Here is a 9,928-nt window from a genome sequence, read left to right as displayed (position 1 = left end):
ATCGAATTTAACAGCGAAATAAATGCGATGATATAAGCCTCACTTGTAAATAGTTACTGCCGACATTTTAGCATTCGGCGCAAATTTTCATCGGAATTAGCGACAAAATATAGGTGGTAGGATAACGCATTCTTATGAAAGTTACAGTTGGATTAATCCAACAGTAATGTTAGCGCCATGCAGTAAGTATCTGCGCCATGTTACCGTCGAATGAATCCGATGGAATTTATTTTGGAGATTTAAAAATAATAGGCTGTTACCGTCGGTAAATTCAGACGGTAGTATTTTTTATTTTTTTACATAATCATTTTTTGTCTATTTATTGCATACCCTGATAATAGCATAATCGAAGCAGTGTTTTACATAATCATTTAAACCTAATGTGAAATCTCAAACGTACACAGTAAAAATACGAAATGATGGTGGTTGATATATCTGGAACAATGTTAATTATATTACACTCTTCTCAAAGTTTGGTAAAGAATTATACATATCAAAGAACTATATTTATATTAACTCTATTCAGATTCATCATCTTCTTCCTCTGGTTCACCATCCTCCTCTTTCGAGGTAGTTTCCTGATCACCAAACTCGTCTTCCTCTTCTTCGTCGCTGTCGACCCATCTTCTTCTTGAAGATTATCGTCCTGTTGTGGTAGTGCATCTTCATGTATTACAAGGTCAATGATATCATCATCCATAACAGCCGAGCGAAGGGTAATCGACTCACCGGTATCAACCACTATTTTTGAAAGAGTTAGGTAATCAATCTAGTATGGTTCTTGACATTCTGTCCTATCATCAAACTTGATGCGGTCTCTAGGCTTAGTCTTAATCACAACTACCCAACTAGACTTGCATGAACCTAGATAAAGCAAAAAGTACACCTGTCGTGCATTTTGATGTAGAATAAAAGGATCGTAGTGCCTATATTTCCTGGTTACATTAACTTTTGTGATATCGTAGTCCTTGTGCTTTTGTGTTCCTTGTCGCAAACCTGGATTATAGCATTCACATTTAAACATGCACACCTTCTACGTAGTGCGACAGAAATATTCTAATTTAATTATATTGTGCAACACACTAAACTAATTAGAATGACCACCACCTGAAATCCCATGAACCCAAACTCCAGTGTTATTTATTTTCTTCCCAATCGGCCACTGTAAGGTATGGAACTGATATTCATTAACAGTGTACATCAAGTAGCTAGTGTCATTATTCATTGGGCCCTAACTAAGTGCAACTAGTTCCAAATCTGTTATAGATGCACGCTAACATATTCTCTGAACCAATGTGCAAAGTTATTCGATGAGGTATTAGAATTTTTCTCTTGGAATAACCTATATGATAGAATAGGATAAAGAAGCTTTTATTAGATTAAGAAGTTATAATGTTACTGATTGCAATATTTACGAGGACTTAAAAAACTCACATGAGGTACTGTGAAATCTGGTCATAGTTAAGCAACATATGTAGATATGCAGCATCGATTTCCTTCTGCTCTAACCAGTAGTCACTGCCCGCATCCATTGCAGCTCCTTTAGGAGCAAAGATTGGGTATGTTGTTCCACCCGATGATGATTCTCCCCTCTCATCGTTCCTTGCAATACTACAAGAAAAATCACTTTTAGCGGCCATTTATTTTGCTTTTAGCGGCAATAAATATAGCCGCTAATACATTTACCGGCAATTAGACATTAGCCATCTTATGCTTTGTTGCTAAAAGATTTTAGCGACAATTATAACATTTGCCAGTAAAGACCTTTTTAATGGCTGCAAAAAGCATATAACTTTTAGCGGCCATTTTCTTGGCAATTTAAATGGCCACCAAAAGTAATTCTAAAATTGCAATGTTATTCACTTTTAGTGGCCATTACTATTGCCGCCAAAACCCATTTTACCGGCAATTTAGATGGCCACTAAAAATAATTCTAAAATTGTAATGTTATTTACTTTTAGTTGCCATTACTATTGCTCATAAAATCTTAAAATTTTTTTTAGTTATATTATACTCATTTTTTTAGAAGCAACAAATTATCTTTTTTTTTAGAATTTCAATTATTTTTAACAACAACAACAACAACAACAACAACAACAACAACAACAATTATTATTATTATTATTATTATTATTATTATAATTATTATTATTATGCATAATATAAATATATTGAAATTAATTATTACAAAATGAGATATTTCATTAAATTCAAAATATTGATACACGAATTTCTCTTGAAAATTAATAAATCATGTTACAAATCTAAACAACAAAAAATGCTACAAGCCTATAACTATATTACATCAATGTAAAAATACAAGTGTTAGCAATGATCTAAAGTTGCACCTTGAAAAGTAGCCTAACTTTCGTTTTTAGCAATTGATCTAAGAATTTAAAAGTAGCCTAACTTTCATTTTTAGCCTAAATTTGTTACTGCTATGATTAGAAGCTGATGTCTTTCCCATTCCTGTAACAACATCAAATATTGTTGGAAGGTCAGTTATCATAGTAAATAGTCTCTTCTTGCATGTAAAATGAGAGCTGGATATTACTTAAACATGACCAAAAGGATAGCATCGTAAATCAATTACAAACTTGAGAGGGTACATGAAAACAAACTAAAGCATATTAGAAAATTTGGGAGAAAAATCAGCATCATGCAAATAGTATCAGGACTCATGACATCAAAAAAACATTTAATACAATTAGAAGGTACATGTTTTGTTTGCTACAAGAAAAGGAATGAATCTGATTAGTGATTAATTAAACTTAAAAATTTGAACTCTCTGACGCTCAAAGATTATAGAGATAAAACCAAAAGGTTCTGCTAATGAAACTATGAAACAAAAAGTAGCTCAACTGAGTATGATACCAACAATAATGGACAAAGTAATGAATTCATATTTTAATTAAACATTTAGTTACTAGTTACTAGTTGCAGCCATCAACATGGTCAACTGTACAAAAGCTAACTAAAGTGCATCATGTGCTATGGTTTTCTTAAGTTGCACTGCCTATTTCTGCTGTCTTTTATTATATAGACATGCGCCTCCTTTATGTCTAATTATTTCTTTTTTACAATTTGATTTTTATTTACTCATTCCAAGAGCAAATAAAGCTAACTATAAATCTATTTACTTATATAAGAAAACGGTTATACGTTTGTAAGGTAATTATTTACAATGATTATGAGAAATAATAAAAAAATATTTGAGGGAATTTGAATTAATTAAATTAATTAATGTGGTGAAGCTAATGTGCGTATACCTATAACTTTGAAGCATGGGAAACTGGCTGAGATTATAAACATTATTTGTCTCTCCATTTTCTATTAGAAGCCTATGATGATCAGCCTTTACTACTGTCATATATATACACACACATAATCAAATTCATTAGGTTTGCAATTAAGCACAAATGTAATCCTAATTACTCATTGATAATCTTGCAAAGAGTAATTAAAAAAATTAAACTAAATATTTTATATATATGTACCTTGATGATTTGTGTCCTCTATCTTCTTGCTCTTGTACATCTGAAAAAAAAAAAAAAGAAATAGATAGATGAAAATAAAAGAAATTAACCAAATTAAAAGATTCAAATTCAGGTTGTGATAACAATTATGTAACTTCATATATATACCTGTAAATGACTCGACATGAGCAATACTTAAACCTTTGATATTCTTCAATTGAAGAACCAATTTTGGTGTTGCTCCTATATATATACACATCCTAAATAAGCAAATATTATTTAAAAAAAAGAAGCAAATATATGTAATAATAACATACAAATTAACTAAACTATGGAGTTAATTAATTATTACACAAGCAAGATTAAATAAAATTGGAAAAGAAAATAGATCTATGTTAATGGAATAAAGTAACTTACTCTCTTGTCATCCAAGTCTTTGAACATCATGAACAAATCGAAGATGAAGATTAGGGGTCCAACACATGAAAGTAACCATCCGAAAAGGCACTGGTAATACATTTGACCCAAGCATATGCTGACCTGTTTCTCCAAAATATCTCCATTCCTATCTCTAGCAGTCCTTTTTCAAGAGCTTTCCAAGGCACTTTCACTTTAGCTGCATTTTATTCGCCTTTTAGTAGAAGATTTCTTCCTAGATAAAGAACCACCTGAACATTTCTATTCAACATCAACCTAGGCAGAAGAGGTAGCATTGAAAAATCTTCCTGATTTAAGTACCTAAAATAATTCAAGAACCTTAAGTAATCTGTTTCAAAAAATTCTTCAAACAAATCAAAAGCAGAGACTGTATATCGATTTAAAACAATTTAGCCCATATGGTTCATTTTTAGTATCAAGAGGGTTCCAGAGGTTGCTTCTCAGCCTGTTAAATTTATTGAGTCAAGAAATATGCAAGAAAATTCATGAAGATAATAACCTATCAATAAAACTTACGGGGAAGACAAGATCCTGGGAACATCCATGTAATCGGCAATCGAAAACCTGAAAAGGTGAAAATTGACATTAGGACTGCTGGCGAGATAAAAAGAGCAAAAGAAAATGAAGGCTATTTAATACCCCCAAGGGATAAAAGGCTTACAAGACAGCGTCAGCAAAAAAGATTGTCAAATGAGTCAAGAGCTGCTTCAAGATCCTTTTCCAGAAAAGACTTTTCACTTTTAGAAATATCTTCGGTATCTCTATTCTTGGAAAGCATTGTCTTCGTTACTAAGAGTTTCATATCTGGCATGTATAAGACGTTTGATGGTGATTCATATCTCTGTAAAGCCAGTACAAAGGAAATGGGAAACGGCTGGACAAATGCTTACACTACGACCAGTTTTCATAAGAATAATCTAGAAGGAGATGAAGTGTAAATACAATAGGGACAATACCAATGAATGACAAAAATAAACCTTAATTTCACTAGTATTTCTAGAAAAGCATTGAGCCAATGAGTCCAGAACAGTATCAAATAAACCCAATTCTCTAACGGTCATGCCATAAAATCAAACCGCATAATATGAAATCCACAAAACTATTTCTCATGCACAAAAGAAAAATGAAAGGGTGAAGAAAATAGAAACTCATAACAGATGTGATGCATGGAAATGATAAATTTGAAAAAAGAGCAGAAAGTCACTTCGAATTTTAGGTCATTTGATGTCATCAACATTAACATAGAATATTCCAAAGATGACGGATGCTATTGAATTTTCTATTTACAATTAGAGAGATCAAGCCATGGTCACAGTTTATCAGACTATCAGAATTTCAAGCACATTAAAGCATCATTCCAAATGCTTGCTACCTATCCAAATCAAACAGGAACCAGTGCAGAACCAACAACACTAATTTGCATACCAACATTACAATACATTGAAACAGAAATCAGTCAAAACTCAAAGTAAAACTAAAAACTAAATAAATAGATCTTTATAATAGCAGAGTATGTTTTTTAAATATCCAGAAGATCTTCAAAAAAATTTTGAACTGAGATCAAGAATGAATTGACATAATAGAGAGTTTCAAACCATATAATAAAAGAGAATTGACATAATCAAACAGAAATTAGACTTACAAGTAACCGAAAACGTAATTAATCAAGCAGGGCTGGTGAAACAAACATTAATCGAAGAAAGGTGAGTCTTTAAACCAATGTCATCGCCGCTGCTACCTGAGGAGGAAGTCGTGTGTGATGCTGCTGGTGTTGTGTCGTCAGAGCCTACTTCACATGGTGGCCATGGAGAGCAAGCTGAGCGACAACGACAACAACACCAAAATCTTGCAGAATTTCAGAATTAACAAAAATATAAAATGAAAAACAAAAATCTAAAAAATAAGGGAAAAATATCTACCGGCGGTGCAACCGATGGCGGTGCAAGCGGCGGAGGTATGGTATTGTGAAGGTGAGAGATCGGCAATGGCAGAGCAGAAAAGATAAGAGATGAATGTAGCGACAAACCTCGTTTGCGAAGAAGGCGTTGCTACCAGATCTGGAGATGCGTTGGTGGAGGAGGCGCCTTGGCTCGATCTGAACTGCGGTGGCGAGGGTGGCAACACCGGCTATGAGGGGCTTCCGCGGTGAGATTAAGATCTCTCTAAATCTCTTTCTCTGAATCTCTTACACTACAAATTTTTTAGTAAAAAAATTGTTTTTTATATTTATTAATGGTAATAATGATAATTGTTAATATAGTATAATTTTAGTAATTTTAATAAGAATAATACTGGCTATAATGCTATGGCCACTAAAATTTTTCATTAAAAAAGCTTTTTTTATATTTATTAGTGGCAATTATGACAATTGCCATTATAATATATAGTAACAATGGCAAATATATAATTGCCGCAAAAACATAACTTAAATTAAAGAATTAGTGGCTATTATATTATTGCTACTAAAAGTTTGTCGCTAAAACATATTTTTCTTGTAGTGCAACCTTTATTCTACATGACTCAACATGAGGCTAGAAATAGAATGAGCAAAATGCGGATGTTTCTTTAGCTAGGAATGATTCGCATATGCTGCCCTCAATCTGAGCCATGTTCTTCACGGTGCACTTGAATAAACCAATCATCCTTTCAAATGGGTACATCCACAAAAATTGGACCGGCCCACATAGTAGTGCTTGGAAGGGTAGGTGGATTGCTAACTATTCCATAATGTCAAAAAAGGATGGAGGGAATATCCTCTCTAGCTTACAAAGTATCATGGGAATATTTTTGTCCATAACTGTGAGATCATTAATGCTAAGTTTGGTAGCACATAACTCCCTAAAGAACTCACTTATGTCTGTGAGAGATTTTCAGATGTTGGTTGGAAGTTCTCTGAACATGACCGGGAGCAAAGACTCCATGAATACGTGACAATCATGACTCTTCAATCCAGCAAGCTACCCTGTGACACGTTGGCACACCTGCTCAAGTTAGAGGCGTAACCATCAGAAAACCTCAATCCCCTAATCCAGTATAAACATTTTGCCTCTGATCCTTCAGTGAACACCGCCTTTGGTTTAACCCACCTCCTGTTATCAAGTCTCTTTAAGTTCAAATCTGACCGCCTGCAAATGTTCATCAAGTCTAATCGTGCCTTATCATTATCCTTTATTTTCTCATCGTCCATTACTGTGTGCATGATATTATCGAACACATTTTTCTCAATATGCATCACATCAAGACAATGTCGAACCAAGTTGTCTCTCCAATAAGAAAACTCCCAAAATATACTCCGTTTAATCCAATTATGCTCCCTGCCATATCCTAGAGGTCTCAAACTTGTCCCGTTTTCGACGATTCTTGGGATTCTACTGACGCGATGTCAAACTTGCCTACCATTCAATTTTACGAGTGTCTCTTCGTGTTCAGTTGTATTCTTTTTGAACGAGTCCCTATTGCACCGAAAAGAATGATCAAAGTCGATAAATCTTTGATGGCAATCAAACCATGAATTCTTACCCTCATTTGGCAAGCAAAATGCCTTCGTATCCTCCATACAAATGGGGCATGCCATTCTTCCCTAAGTGGACCAACCTGACAACATGCTGTATGCAAAAAAGTTGTTAATGGTCCACATCAACGCAGCCCGCAGTTGGTGTAACGACCCAATTTTTAGTACGTCATGATCGTATTGAAAACCGAGTGTCACCACTTGCCTTCCTAATTATTATCTATTATTTAATAAATATGAGCCTGATCGTAGTTAATACGTTGTCGATTTTTAAAAAAACTTTTTCTTTTAGCAAAACGTTAAGTCAACACACATCAACAACAGATATAATAACAGCCACAAGATATTATAGAAATATTCGTAAGCATCTCACAAATACATATATATACATATGACATTTCAGATTCTGGCCTATTAAAAAAAAAGCCTCTAAACTGAAACCCATACTAGCCTAATTCTCTCTATAAGCCTAGTCCCTGTTAAGACCACAAAAGTGAGGGAAAGACACTCTAGATCTTTAGTTGTGACTAAACAAGACGGCTTCAAAACAATAGCGACCCTATGGTCCTCCTTTTAGTCCTTTTCTCTGGCGATTTTGAAGTATGTACATGCGGGTAGATTGAAATCCCCGTAATCGAAAACTTCTTAGAGATCATGGAAAGGTACCTTCGTCCCCATCTATAGGGTGAAAATAGGGGGTAAGAACTGGGGAGTTCTTAGTAGGGTCGAATGTAGTTAGTTAAGTCGGGATTATCACAGTTTAATTTGATTCACAGCCAATGATACAAGATTCATAGAGAAGTAACCAGTCATAATAATTCAGTATACAATTAAAGAATGCATAAACACAATTAATTTCATATCATCAAGTAAAATGCAAATGTGCAACAAGGATGATGCATGTCATTCCTATCACAGGCCATGAGCTCATGTGTCGGTTGCCTATCCGCTCCCGACATTACCTGGGCACAAGTCCTAGATATGGCTTTTCAGATGCATACAGTGTGCATAAAAGTCTTACGGTTAGGCCACATATAATGTGTTTTAAATGTATTTCAATATGCTTACATCTGGAAAACAGTTCTCAATATGTGGGCGTCCCCACTATACATTTGGCACTAAGGCCCAAATAAGGTCACATCTGCTCTCCTGTGGTAGATAGTCTTTTAAAGCTTTTTCTTTATCTTTACCCTCTGCTCTCCTATGACAAAGATCCCTTTAGTTAATACATTCTTTTTTTTTTCTGTTCTTTGCTCTCCTGTGGCAGAGATTCGTTAGATTCTTTTAATCTTTGTTCTCTGCTTTCCTGTGACAGAGATTCCTTTAATTAATACATTCCTTTCTCTTATGTTCTCTACTCTTTTGTGGCATAGGTTCTTTAGATTCTTTTATTTTTTTGCTCTCTACTTTACTGTGGTAGAGATTTCTTTGGTCTTTTTCTTTTCTTTTCTTTTCTTTTCTTTCTTCTTCTTTTCTTTCTTATCGTTCCACATTATAAATTATCTTCGCATTATTCCCTTGTATTTCCCTAAGTGTCTTATGGAAAGAGAATTAAAGATTCTTAATTTAGATTTGTCTTTCTTAAACTTTTAGAACAATTTTCTACTTATCCTTTTATTATATCATAAATAAAATAATATCTTTTAAATAAAACATTAATATATTATATTGATACAAATAATGCTAGTATTGATAATAAAAGAGTATTAATATTATTATCTTTATATCAAAACCTACTTATTAACGTTCTATTCTTTAAGCTTTCAAGAATTATATTCTAACTTTAAGCTTTTAAATATTTTACCTTTTAATCCAACATTTTTCTAAAGTAACTAATTTTAATTTCATACTTAGTAAAATTACGAATTTAATTTCATATTTCTAGAAATAACCCTGATTTCTTATGAAATATCCGGATTATTCCAAAACTTTTACTTTTTAGTCAAAATACCCCCGAAAACTTATATAATTACTATCTTTTAACCCCGATCTTTTATTAACTTACATTTTCATATTCAAAAATAATATTTGTATTGGTGACAAACATTCTTTCAAAACCAAAATCTTTTCATGTGATCTTTTAAAATATATACTTGATCTTAAATCTATTTTCGAGCTTTTTGGTTACCGATTTTTTACAACTTTTAATTTAATTTCTTGGTCATTAAACCTCACCTATTTTATTCAAAAACTAACTCAATAACAACCCCAAATCAGCCTTATTATCACGTTTTGGACAGCACAACCATGACTGAATCACAAGCTTAATCACATATAACACAATATATCAACAAAATTTAATATAAAGTCAACTAAACTCCATCAATAATCAATCACAACAACCATTCACTTATCCATCACAAATTTAATCGGTGAGAATTTATCGAAACCTACCTCTATACTAAATCAAAACACTCAATGTTCCGGAAAAACTTTTTGACCAACTTACTAAAGAAGAAAACGTTAGAAATTAATTTCTCTGCCAGAGGAATATCAAAGGGCC

General features: G+C 33.2%; 2 long non-coding RNA genes across 3 annotated transcripts; both read right to left on the bottom strand.

The window, feature by feature from the left end:
* LOC110271916 lies at positions 2,266-3,973 on the bottom strand. Of its 2 annotated transcripts, none has more exons than XR_002362776.1 (2): positions 3,270-3,973; positions 2,266-2,469 (listed from the first exon to the last, which is right to left on the bottom strand). It is a non-coding gene; the product is annotated as an uncharacterized LOC110271916 (long non-coding RNA). The 2 variants fall into 2 exon arrangements; XR_002362775.1 differs by having other exon boundaries at positions 3,498-3,971.
* On the bottom strand, positions 5,288-6,415 carry LOC110271917. The gene is made up of 2 exons (XR_002362777.1): positions 5,941-6,415; positions 5,288-5,730 (listed from the first exon to the last, which is right to left on the bottom strand). It is a non-coding gene; the product is annotated as an uncharacterized LOC110271917 (long non-coding RNA).

Source organism: Arachis ipaensis, chromosome B05, assembly GCF_000816755.2.
Source record: "Arachis ipaensis cultivar K30076 chromosome B05, Araip1.1, whole genome shotgun sequence".
Taxonomy (NCBI): domain Eukaryota; kingdom Viridiplantae; phylum Streptophyta; class Magnoliopsida; order Fabales; family Fabaceae; genus Arachis; species Arachis ipaensis.
This window is presented reverse-complemented; position numbering and strand designations above follow the sequence as displayed.